The following is a 12,734-nucleotide window of genomic DNA, read 5'->3' on the forward strand; positions in this document are numbered from 1 at the left end:
TCTCTTCCTATGCCCCCCTCTCCCGCTTTCCCCAAGAATCGTCAGTCCACTCCCCTTCTATACCTCTGATTCTATTATATTCACCAGTTAATATTGTTCATCAGATTTTTTTTAAATTCCCTTGGTTTTTAAATTCACGTGTTGATAGTTACATATTTGTTGTTCATAGTTTTTATCTTTATTTACTTTCTCTTCTAAAAGAACCCCCTTCAGCAATTCATATAATTCTGGTTTGGCTGTGATGAACTCCTTTAGCTTTTTTTTATTAGTGAAGTTCTTTATCTGGCCTTCGATTCTGAGTGATAGTTTTGCTGGGTAGATTATTTTTGGCTGTAGGTTCTTGCTATTCATTAACTTGAATATTTCTTGCCATTCTCGTCTGGCCTGCATGGTTTCTGTTGAGAAATCAGCTGACAATCGTATGGGTGCTCCTTTATAGGTAACTACCTGCTTTGCTCTTGCTTCTTTTAATATTCTCTCTTTGTCTTTTGCTCTTGAAATTTTAATTATGATGTGTCTTGGTGTGGTCTTCTTTGGATTCCTTTTGTTTGGAGTTCTGTGCGCTTCCTGGACTTGTAAGTCTAATTCTTTCCCCATGTGGGGGAAGTTTTCTGTCACTATTCCTTTCAGTATGTTTTCCATATCTTGCTCTCTCTCATCTTCTGGGACCCCCATAATTCTGATGTTGGTTAGCTTGAAGTTATCCCAGAGGTTTCTTAAGTCATCTTCAACTTTCTGGATTCTCTTGACTTCTTGCTTCTGTGGAGGAGTATCTTCTGGCTCTTTATGTTCCAAATCTTTGACTTGATTCTTGCGATCTTCCATTTTGTTTTTAGGACTCTGTATAATATTTTTTATTTCAGACAATGTATTCTTTATTTCTTGTTGATCCCTTATTAGTTCTTGTTGATCCCTTATTAGTTCTTGTTGATCCCTTATTAGTTCTTGTTGATCTCTTTTCATCTCCTCATAGGTCTTATCGACCTTTTCTAGGAAATTCTTAAAAAACCTTATAAGTGTGGTTTTGAACTCTATATCCAGTCTCTTCTTTTCCTCCATTTCTTTTGTTTGTGATCTAATTCCTGTCTTGGCATTTTCACAGTTTCCCTGAGTTGGTAGGGTGGCTTTGTGTGCTAAGGTGTCCTATATGGTTCAGTGAGTCAGCCTCCCAGTTACCTGAGGTGGACAGTCTTGGTGTAGCCCTTTGATGGGTGGGCAGTCTTGTTGTTAAGCCTTGCTTGTTGTTGGTATCACTGGGAGGCGTTGATCTCCAAGCCAATTGGCTATGAGGATCAGAAGTGTCTCAGCTAGGAGGGTTTCTATATTCTGCTTGGATGGGCAGAGTCTTGGGGTGGCACAGACAAGCTTTGTTGAATCCCGCACAATTGGTTGTAGGCGTGCACACCTCTTTGGTATAGGCGCAGACAAGCTTTAGATTCCTGTCTGCCCCTCCCTAGGAGAGTCCTATTGGCAGCGAACGAGGAAGCTAGCCACTGGAAGGGCCTCTATGCTCTGCTTGGATGGGGCGTAGTCTGGGGGGGGGAGGTGTGTGCAGACAAGCTTTATTCAGCCCCTCCCTATGAGGGCCTGGTTTCTGAGTCCCGCAGTAATGGCCGCTGGCTTCACACACCTCCGAGAGATCTCTGCCCACTGCCTGACAGACTGGCCTCTCCCTGTCTGGGGCCGTCTGTCAGCGCAATAGGGTGGTTTTGTTTTCCTCCCGAACAAGAAAGCCAGCCGCGCATTAGCTGTCCGCCCTCTTCGCGCACAGGGAGTAAGCCGGTAGCTAACTCGGCCCACCCTCTCCATGCTCCACAAGCAAGCCAGTAGCGAAGTCTGGCAGCCACCTTTTTGCACGCACAGTTTTCCGTACCTTCACAGTTCCTGAGGTTCAGCGCGCCTTCTCTCTCCTTCCCAGATGGTAGAGCCTCTCTTCAGCCAGCCGTCCAGCGCTTCAGGGTGATGTTTCCCCCATTTTTCAGTTCTAAATTCAAACTTGTTGTGGTAGGCTGCATTCGGGTGTCTGCCCTATGCCGCCATCTTGGTTGTCTCTCCAAGCTTTCACTTCCTACCAGCCAGCAGGCTCCTCGCACCTCCTTGCTCTTAGGAAGGCCAGGAGTCCTATCTATGCAAGTCACTCCACTTGGAGTTTTTTCTTTCTTTTTTTTTTTTTTTTAAATATATATATTTTATTGATTTTTTACAGAGAGGAAGGGAGAAAGATAGTTAGAAACATCAATGTGTGAGAAATATCAATCAGCTGCCTCCTGTGCACCTCCTATGGGGGATGTGCCTGCAACCAAGGTACATGCCCTTTACCGAAATTGAACCTGGGACCTTTCAGTCTGCAGGCCGACGCTCCATTCACTGAGCCAAACCAGTTAGGCACCTGGGGTTCTTTCTAACACCAAGATGTAAAACACTGTCTAGGGAGCTTTTTGTCCCTTGGGAAACCATGAGTCACATGGGGCAGTCAGCCCAGGTGGCCCCACGGTTACTGAGACATAGGATCTGGGATGACATGTTGGGGAATCTGTGTAGGAAGCCCCCGTCACCAGCTGCTTTTTCTGACCTCCCATAACACACTGGTCCCACGCTGCCAAAGCTGGGGAACTGCATGGAAACCCTCGTGGTGGCTACATCTACAGAGGAGCCTCTGGAGGCAGGCGCCAGTTAGTAAGCTGCACATTTTTGAAGAGAGAGGGATGCCTTGCACTCCATGCTAACAACAGCACTTTGGACTCTTCCTTCTGTTCACGGAGAAGCTGCTTTTCTCCCACTCATAGGTTTTTTTCACCTCCATTATGTGAAAATGGCTCTGAATTTAGACTTATTGCCTGGTGCCTAGTGGTGTGTTAGTGATATGCAAAACCCAGTGTGTCTAGCATTGCCTAATAATTTAATTGGCCATAATGATTTTACTGTCTGGATTTTTAAAGTGGCACAATTGTCAATTTTTCCAAAGTGTTTCCAGGTTGATTACAGATGTAAAGGGGAGGAGGCATGTAATATCTATATGCCCAGTAACCGCTTTTTCAAATTATATTTATTCCTCTTTATTTTGTTTGAAAGTCTGGTTAGTTCAGTATAGTTCAAGGAAAGCATTGTGGTAAACAGCCAGCTTAAATGTGAGCAGCGTAAAGAGCAGCAGCTTGCAGAAATATTGCTATAGATACTAGAACCGTATCCTGCCTCGATACAGCCCACACATAATTGAATCATGTTCAATAGAAGACCATTACAAAACCGAACTTATTTGCAATGCTAATGTGGGGAAGACAGCTGTCACAGGGAATTAAATATGACCATTCAGAGCTTGAATAAATGAGGTGTCCATTATCTTCTGGCTGTGTTGCAGGCTGTTTGAAGAACACAAATAAATGATACTGTAGCGATAACCAGCCCATGGTTTTATTTTTCAGTCAGAGAAATATGAAAGCGATGGAGGTGGGGGTGGGGAGACAGAAAAGAAACTTGGCAGCTAAATAGAGGCAAGTGGGCAGAGTTTGATTTTTCCATTTCCCCTAAGACACCATGGATGCAAGGACATAATCAAAATTCTATTTTTGATGCCTGGAATAGATATTTAATTCTATTAAAGATTTTTACCAAGATTCATCCCTTCTCCATAAGACTCAAACCACAGCCAGCTCACAAAGGAGGCTGCATGTGAAAGGGTCGAGTGGGGAGTAAACAAAGCTAATCCTTTTGTCCCTTCCCAAGGCCTTCCTTCTCCACCAAACAGATAATGAAGGTAACAGAACTTCATGGATAATCAATCTGCCCATGAGCATAAAAGGTGCTTGGATCAGAGCTAGTTTTAAAAATGTCATTAATTATCCAGTTAACAAAAAGGGAGGCTTCCTTTGATTGGCTCTGAGCAACCTGTCTACAAATCGGTTTTCTTAATTTAAAAACATGGGGATACTGGCTGTCATCATTTTGACGCATGAAAAAGTTACGGTAGCTACAATCTTTAAAAAACCATCTTGGCCTTAAAGATTCTATTTTATATTACGAAGCCGTGGGTCATGCTGTGTCAGTTTGGCCAGATGGTTAAAGGATTCTCCAGCAGCCTGGCGTGGAAGCAGTGCATGTGCTGGGAGGACTGCTCCTAATCTACTAAATCAGAAGTCATCCTGTATTCAGAATTTCTTACTTATTAAAAGCCTGAATAATTTAGTATGAAATTAAATAGGTGTTTCAGCTGGATCTTTAAGATTTTTTCTGAAATGAATTTTTCTATCTGATTGTAAATATCAATAGCATGCATGTTTGTAGTAAAAAATTTCAAACAGCCCTAACCAGTTTGGCTCAGTGAGTAGGGCATCAGCCTGGGACTTGAGGGTCCCAGGTTCGATTTCAGTCTAGGGCATGTACCTTGGTTGCAGCACATCTTACACTTTGATAAATGATCTTTTGGTAAAATGAGTTTGAAACTCTCTTGACCTAGAATTGGCTTTAGATCACTCTATTAGGCCTCTTGGAATCCCTCAAGTGTTTGTTTTCTCTCTCATGAAGGAAAATTTTCTGCTTACGGTACATGGAAAGCTTTGTCAAATAATAATAACCATATTATGCTTTCATTTATAGCTCTAATTGTTGTTCTGGAATATTGCGTTTTGCAGAAAGGACAAGATTCCATGTCATTTGCAAGTATTTCTGATTCTTAAATTTTTGTTTTTCAGATATAAAGAAGCATTTTAACACAATTTGGTAAATTATATATTCTCTCCACCTATCCCTCCAGAATTTGGCTATTCTTAATAAGTGGAAATACATTTCTTTGCACAAATTTGGTAAGACCTGTTTCCAATTGTAGCTATATTAACCAAAATAAAAACTGAAATTTGACCTACTTATAGAATCCATGACTTTGCTGCCTTTTGCAGAACTTGGTCCATCCAGCATTCTATGGGAATCCATTATAATGCACAAGGGCAGGCTATTGTTGAACATGCCATGATAATAAAACAGAAAAGGAGAAATATGGGACTCAAGGACCCTGCTATAATACTACCTAAAGCACTCTTTACCCTTAATTTTTTAAATTTGAATGATTCTTTTCTTTTTTTTAAAAAAAATATATTTTATTGATTTTTTTACAGAGAGGAAGGGAGAGAGATAGAGAGTTAGAAACATCGATGAGAGAGAGTCATCGATCAGCTGCCTCTTGCACACACCCTACTGGGGATGTGCCCGCAACCAAGGTACATGCCGTTGACCAGAATCGAACCAGGATCTTTCAGTCCCCAAGCCATTGAGCCAAACCGGTTTCGGCTTGAATGATTATTTTCAATCCTCAATAACCTCACCTCAGAAACCACAAGTCTTGTGGAGAGATGTGGACACTAATAGGACCCAATGAATTATTAACATGGGAGAGGATAAGCATGTATTTCTACCCCCACAGGGCCGCTGTAGATTCCAGCTCACGGGATTAAACCCTGCCACGGCATGGCACGGGGCCAATCCTCCTCCATAAATGAAGAATTTGGGTCTAGGTACTCTGTAGCCCTGAACGTTGAGCCTTCCCTGGATCCAGATGGTCCTTAGAATAAGCTGGGGAATGATGAAGAAGCTGATGGCAGAGGCTGAGCAATTATTGGAGTGTACTCACACTCCACACATTCCATATAACTAATCATTGCTCTTTTTGTTTTCCTTACAGTCTGTAAAATTGGAATTGGAGCAGTAAATGCGCTTCACAGACCCTGACATTCCAAAGCAGGAAGTTCACCACCTCCCTCTGTCTTCTACATTCAACAAAACAAAAAAGGGGAAATGGGGAACACAAGAGACTTGGTTGGAAAGTTTGTAAGGAGGACATTCTGGAAGGCAGCTATGCTCACCACTATTCCACCAACTCAACTTTGTCAGGAGGACATTCTGATAAAAGGGAAGTGTGTGGAAGGCCGCCTGCCCTGTTTGTCAGATTCTGACTTAAGGGAGACTTAGGGGAGTGTCGAAGGTGGCACCTCTAATTGTTCCTGACCTTTCCAAACAAGTCTGTGCATATGCAGACCCCGGTGTTTACTGGAATTCCTATGCTTAATCCCTGGATGCCCTTACCTAGAGGACAATGTAAACACATGTGTTCTTTCAAGATTACTCACCCTACTGGTTGTATCTAAAGATAACAATTCCAATAAAAGCCTAACAAGGCAGGCAATTGAAGCTGCTTGGACCATTGAGCCAGGCAAGCCCCTTAGCCCTCTCTTTCACAGTGAAACTGTGTCAGAGTAATCTGTTCATCCATTGTTCAGGGGCTGCTGCTGAGCCCTGGCTAACTGTTTTCTCATCTGCAAAATGGGGATAAAAATGGCTTTTTAGGACTACTATGTGGATTACTAGAGGCCCAATGCACGGATTCGTGCACATTGAAAGGAAATTAATTAGAAGAACTATTTTAATATCGCTATTCATCCATTCTCTATAAAAAGTCAACCAAATTTACCATCAACAATGACAGATCAAAACACATACATGCGTTTGGCACCACTGAGAGCTTTATATGTATTGTGCATATGTGAGTAAACTTAGCCTTTTATTTATATATTGATAGAATAAACTTGCTTAATTAGGCCTGCTTTCTGATTTAGCTATACTTTTTGCAGCCCAGTGAAGCACCCCAACTCCCCAACTTCTCTTTCAGGTTAGCAACACAGCAATAAATATCAACACGAAGCAGATTATTATTGTAGATCATGCAGGGAATACAAAGTGTAAAATATTTAGCTGTAGCAGTGTTTGATTGTGCAGTGAGAAAACTTGAAGTCATTTTCAAGATCCACCATTTCTTACTTCTTTTTCATAAGTCGTTTCTGAACTTTCTATTTTTTAAAAATATTTTTATTGATTTTATACAGAGAGGAAGGGAGAGGGATAGAGAGTCAGAAACATCAATGGGAGAGAAACATCGATCAGCTGCCTCCTGCATACCTCCCACCAAGGATGTGCCTCTGCAACCAAGGTACATGCCCTTGACCAGAATCGAACCCGGGACCTTTCAGTCCACAGGCTGACTCTCTATCCACTGAGCCAAACCGGTTAGGGCCGTTTCTGAACTTTCTAAATCTCCATTTTCTGTCTAATGACAAGAAAACTGGATTCTTCCAAGTTTCCTATCTACCTACTCCAGTACTTCTGTGAGGATCAAATGAGATGAGGCATGGGAAAAATGCTTCACAGACATTTGGTTAAAGTGTAAATGTTTCCACCTGGCTGTAAAGCAAGTGGGGTTCCTAGGCTAAAGAAACTCCAAGGAGGTTAATTGCTAGGGAGAGGAAGCCAGGTATTGCTACATGATGTCATTATCTGGGCACCCACGACCACCATTTCTGGGCTGGGCTGGGCTGTGGGCTGCATTTTGCACCATGGGGTCTTGGCACTGTTGGCTGTGATTTGGTGGGGTGTCACTCTGGGGTGGTTGTGGGGCCTGTGTCCCACTTGGGGGAAGTAGAGTGTTGGTTTGTCTGCACCAGATCTGTGGTGCTGGCCAGTGCAGGTCACAGCAGCTCCTGCATTGAGCATCTGCCCTCTCATGGTCAGTGCTCATCATAACAGATGGTTGGAGGGACACAGCAAATTAGCCTTTTATATATATATATATATATATATATATATATATAGATAGATAGATAGATAGATAGATAGATAAGAGATAATCTTTATGCTTGGCACAGAGAAAATACTCGATAGATAATGTTTATTGCTGTGTCTAAGAGTGAGTGTTCTAAATTCTGAAGTCAAACTACTAGGGTTCAAATTTCAGCTACTTATTAACTCTTCATCTTCTGCAAGTTATTTAACTACTCTGAGTAGGACTGTCTTCCTATATATGCAACTTCCCCGTGCAGTTGCCCAGGGCCTAATACTTGGTTTAATGCCCTGCTGTACCTAGCAGGGGGAGAGAAGAAAGCCAGGGGCAGTAGCAGGCACTTCTTTTGGCTGGAAGGACCAGCGAGCTGCAGGGGGGAAGCAAAGCAGGCCAATGAGCCCTGGCTAACGGTTAGCCAGCAGCCAGAGAGGACAGTCTATTAAGTCATGTACTTGGCAAGCAGCCAGAGGCGAGTGGTGAGTAGAGGGCTACGAGTTTTGAGGAGCCAGAGCAAATGGGGTCTGAGTCCCATGGGAGCAGCGAGGCAAACAGTGACTGTCAGCAGATGCCCGCCTAGCAGAGCATAGGGTGCTGCTGTGCGGCTCCCCACTGCTATGCCTGGCAGTGGTATTTTAGACAGAAAAAGGAAATTACAGAGTCTGCTGCTGCTTAGACTTCCAAACCTCACCTCTTGTTGCCCTTGGAGTTGGCTTCAGGAGCATATTATCTATAAACCAAGAGCTGTTGTGGTAGAATCACTGTTTCCCTCTGTTACTGAATCATGGAGGTCAGAGGTCACCATTATGGTTAGGGCAAAACAAACACTACTCCTAAACAATGCCATGGTACTGTCTTACAGAAGCCACGGAGGTCAAATCTTGGAGGAAACAGAGGTAAAAAAAAAAAAAAAAAATCTTGCAATTCAGTGCCATCTACTGGAATAGTAGAAAGACTTCTTCAGAGATAAGTGCGAAAACCAAAGAGGGCAGCAAATACGATGAGGAACCACAGTAATGAAGATGACCAGAAAGAAAATGAAAAGTTCTTAGTACCGTAGGTTGGAACACATAGAATTATATACTATAAATGATAGAGATTTTAAGATTGCAATCCTGAAAATACTCAAAGAGACATGAGGAAATACTAACAGGCAATTCAGTGCACTCAGAAAGCAAATCAATGAACAAAATCAGCATTTCTCTAAGGAAATTGAAACTTTAAAAACAAATCTATCAGAATTCCTGGAAATGAAGAATGATCTGTTGAGTGTAGAAAACAGAACCAACCAGTCAGAGTAAAGAACTAGTGATATTGAAGATAGGAATCAAGAAATGATGCAGAGGGAAGAAGAGAGAGACTTGAGAATAAAGAAGAATGAAAGAGCTCTATGAGACCTCTGACTGCATCAGAAAAAGTCCTATTAGAATCATAGACATTGTGGAGGAGGAAGAGAGGGAGCATGGAACGGAGAGTCTCTTAAAACAGTGGATGGAACTTCCCAATATATGGAAAAACTAGATTCTCAAATCTAAGAAGCAAACAGAACATATAGTTACCTCAATTCAAAGAGGCCCTCTCAAGGCACTTAGTAATGAAGCTGTCAAAAATTAATGACAAAGAAAAAAAATTTCAGAGCAGCCAGGGAAAATAAGGAAGTGACCTACAAAGGAAACCCCATCAGAATTTCATCCAACTTTTCAGCAGAAAGTCTATGAGCCAGGAGAGACTGTGACCAAATATTCAAATGTTTGAAAGAGAAAAATTATCAGCCATATATAATATATCCAGCAAAATTATTCTTTAAATATGAAGGAGAAATAAGGACCTTCCCAGACACACAGAAACTGAGGGATTTATCACCAAAACCCCTCCATTGCAGGAATACTCAAGGGAGTTATTCTATCTAAAACAAAGAACATAAGGTTACAACATTATGAGTAACATCATCAAAAACTTACAGTATACACAGGGAGCATTTGTGACAATAAAAACACACAAAGGGAAGGGGTAAAGGTCTGAACTGGCAAAGGAAAATGAAAATCAGATGCACTCAAAAGGGAAAAAAACTGGTATACAGGCATATGCAACTTCATTTTTTATAAACCTAATGGCAACCACACACAAAAATCCCTCAAATAAAACATAGAGCTTAAAAAAGAGAAAACAGCTGAAATCGGTTTGGCTCAGTGGTAGAGCGTCCATCTGCGGACTGAAAGGTCCCTGGTTCGATTCCGGTCAAGGGCATGTACCTTGGTTGCAGGCACATCCCCAGTAGGGGGTGTGCAAGAGGCAACTGGTCGATGTTTCTCTCTCATCGATGTTTCTAGCTCTCTATCTCCCTTCCTCTCTGTAAAAAAATCAATAAAATATATTTTTAAAAAATTAAAAAAAGAGAAAACAGTGGAAAGTGTGTAGGATACCACTGAACAAAAACAACAGACAGAGTATAAAGGAAAAATAATCAACGGAGGCACAGAGCTACCAGAAAACAAAAGAAAAAATAGCTGCAGGAAATCCTCAGACATCAAGAAGGGTCTGAATTCAGTAAAGAGGCACAGATTAGCAGAATGGATCAAAAAACAAAACCCAATCATATGCTGCTTACAAAAGACATATCTACACAGCAAAGACAAAGGTAGATTTAAAGTAAAAAGGTGAAAAATAATTCTCCAAGCAAATAACATCCACAAAAAAGCAGATACAGCCATACTTACTAGTATATCCAACAAAATAGATTTCAAGATAATAAGAGACAAGGATGGATACTTTATAATGATAAAGGGAACACTACATCAAGAAAACATAAAACTTCTTAATATACATGCACCCAATCAGGGAGCACCAAAATATATTAAACAGCTACTCATAGAACTAAAGGCAGAAACAGATCAAAACACAATCATAGTTGGAGACCTTAATACTCCATGACAGATCTAGACAGATCAACCAAACAGAAAATCAATAAAGGAATATCAGCCTTAAATGAAGTACTAGACCAAATGGACATAATGGACATGTATAGAATATTTCATCTCAGAACATCAGATTATATATTCTTCTCCAGTGCACATGGAACATTCTCAAGGACAGACCATATGTTGGGTCACAGAACTAGCATCAACAAATTAAAAAGGATTGAAATGATACCAAACATATTTTCTGATCATGATGCCTTGAAATTAGAAATCTACTGGAAAAAGGAAATAAAGAAACCCACAAATAGATGGATATTAAACAACATACTACTAAAAAATGTCTGGGTCAAAGAAAAAATAAAAGATGAGATCAAAAGATATATATAGAAAGAAACGAGAATGATAACACAACATATGAAAACCTCTAGGATGCAGCGAAGGCAATGATAAGAGGGAAGTTTATATCATTATAGGCTTGTTTTAAGAAACAAAAGAATGAAGTTGGAGGTATCACACTATCTGACTTCAAATTATAATAGAGTTACAATAATCAAAACAGCATGGTATTGGCAGAGAAACAGACACACAGATCAATGGAATAGAATAGAGAGCCCAGCTATAAAAACCACATGTATATGGACAGATAAATTTTGACAAAAGAGCCAGAAATGCACATTGGAGTAAAGACAGTCTCTTCAATAAATGGTGCTGGGGAAATTGGAAAGCCACATGCAAACAAATCAAACTGGATGACAGCTAAGAACCAATGACTTCACTCATACGTAGGATATAGAACTGAAACTCATGAACACAAACAGCAGTGTGGTGGCTGCCAGAGGGAAGGGGTGGGGAAGAAGAGGGTCCTAATATGAGGTGACAGGAGAGGATGTGACTTTGGGTGATGGGTACAGGGTGCAACATACAGATCTTGTAACATAGCTTCATACCCACATATGAAACCTATATGTTCACCTCGACCAATGTCACCCTAATTAATTTAATAAATAAAAATCTAAAAAAGCCCTGCTGCCACTTCCTTAAAACTATTAATAATGTTTGAATAAGGGGTTCTGCATTTTAATTTTCACAGGGCCCTGAACATCATCTAGCTGGTCCTGTCTCTAAGTTTTGTGTTCTTATGTAAAATGGAGGTAATCATACCACATTATTTTTCATAGGCTTATTATTTTTTAAGAATTTTTGTGAATTTATTTGAGCCAAACTGTTGACATATGCTGGGAAGCAGAACTCAATGAATTGAGAATGGAGTATTACATTTGTACTTATACATTGCAATCAAAGGAGGGACATAAGTGGGTTACATGAAATTAATTGATGATAGATTATGGAGGTGGGATAAAGCAAAGCAAGGGGGGGAGAGACCCGTGGGATTGGATAAAAAGTAAAATGATGGATACATACTTAGGTGGGTGCAGGAACAATTAACATGATAATGAAGGAATTTGTGGTATCTGTCCTGGCGCCCACCACCTTTGGTTGTGCCCCAGGGGCTCCAGAAAAAGGGAAGTTACAAGTTACCCAGACATTTCAAGGGTATGTTATCATAGATGCAAAAGAGACAGATAGGCTCAGTTAAGGTAAAGGTTGACCTTGTCAGTGAAGATACCGGCCTAGGACATAATTGCCCACCATAATTGCATTTATTTTTTTATTGTTTGAAGCTTTACAAATAGTAGTACATATATCTCCTTTTCCCCGCCCTTGACCTCCCCCCAGCCTTCCCTACCCTCCCACCCCCCCGCATATGCCTTCACCTGTTCTCCCCCCGCCCATGTCTAGTATCTATTGGTTATATTTATATCCTTGCATACAAGTTCTTTGGTTGATCTCCTACAGCCACACCCCCACCCCTCAACCTCCCTTGCCTTCCCTCTATAGTTCGACAATCTGTTCAATGGTTCTTTATAACTATTTCTCTCCCCCCCCCCATTTCTTTTTCTTTAAAAAATCTTGCAACTGCAGAAAAGAAATAAACATATAATAACAAAAAACGTTTGAGTCCCAATTTCAATGTCTAACAGTTCTGATACCCAGTAGTTCCTTATGTGTACACGTCAGCAATTATATCTGGATGATGGACAGATGGTGGCAATGTAGGTCCGACCCTCTCTGCTTTGGTCCTGGGCATAACTGCGTTTAGTTAAAGTTTAATTTCAGACCATTCTTTGTGGTTACTTTAGGTCTCTGAGTTTGCTCGA

At 41.0% G+C, this 12,734-nt stretch overlaps 1 long non-coding RNA gene across 1 annotated transcript in view; it reads right to left on the reverse strand.

Moving 5' to 3' along the window:
* LOC118705046 overlaps positions 1 to 8,849 on the reverse strand; it is a 28,663-nt gene extending 19,814 nt beyond the window's left edge. The window contains exon 1 of the long non-coding RNA XR_004983587.1: positions 8,682 to 8,849. This is a non-coding gene — a long non-coding RNA (uncharacterized LOC118705046). The remainder of the gene's footprint in view (positions 1 to 8,681) is intronic.
* Positions 8,850 to 12,734: the final 3,885 nt, after the last annotated feature.

This window comes from Pipistrellus kuhlii, unplaced genomic scaffold (genome assembly GCF_014108245.1).
Source record: "Pipistrellus kuhlii isolate mPipKuh1 unplaced genomic scaffold, mPipKuh1.p scaffold_m20_p_1, whole genome shotgun sequence".
Taxonomy (NCBI): Eukaryota; Metazoa; Chordata; class Mammalia; order Chiroptera; family Vespertilionidae; genus Pipistrellus; species Pipistrellus kuhlii.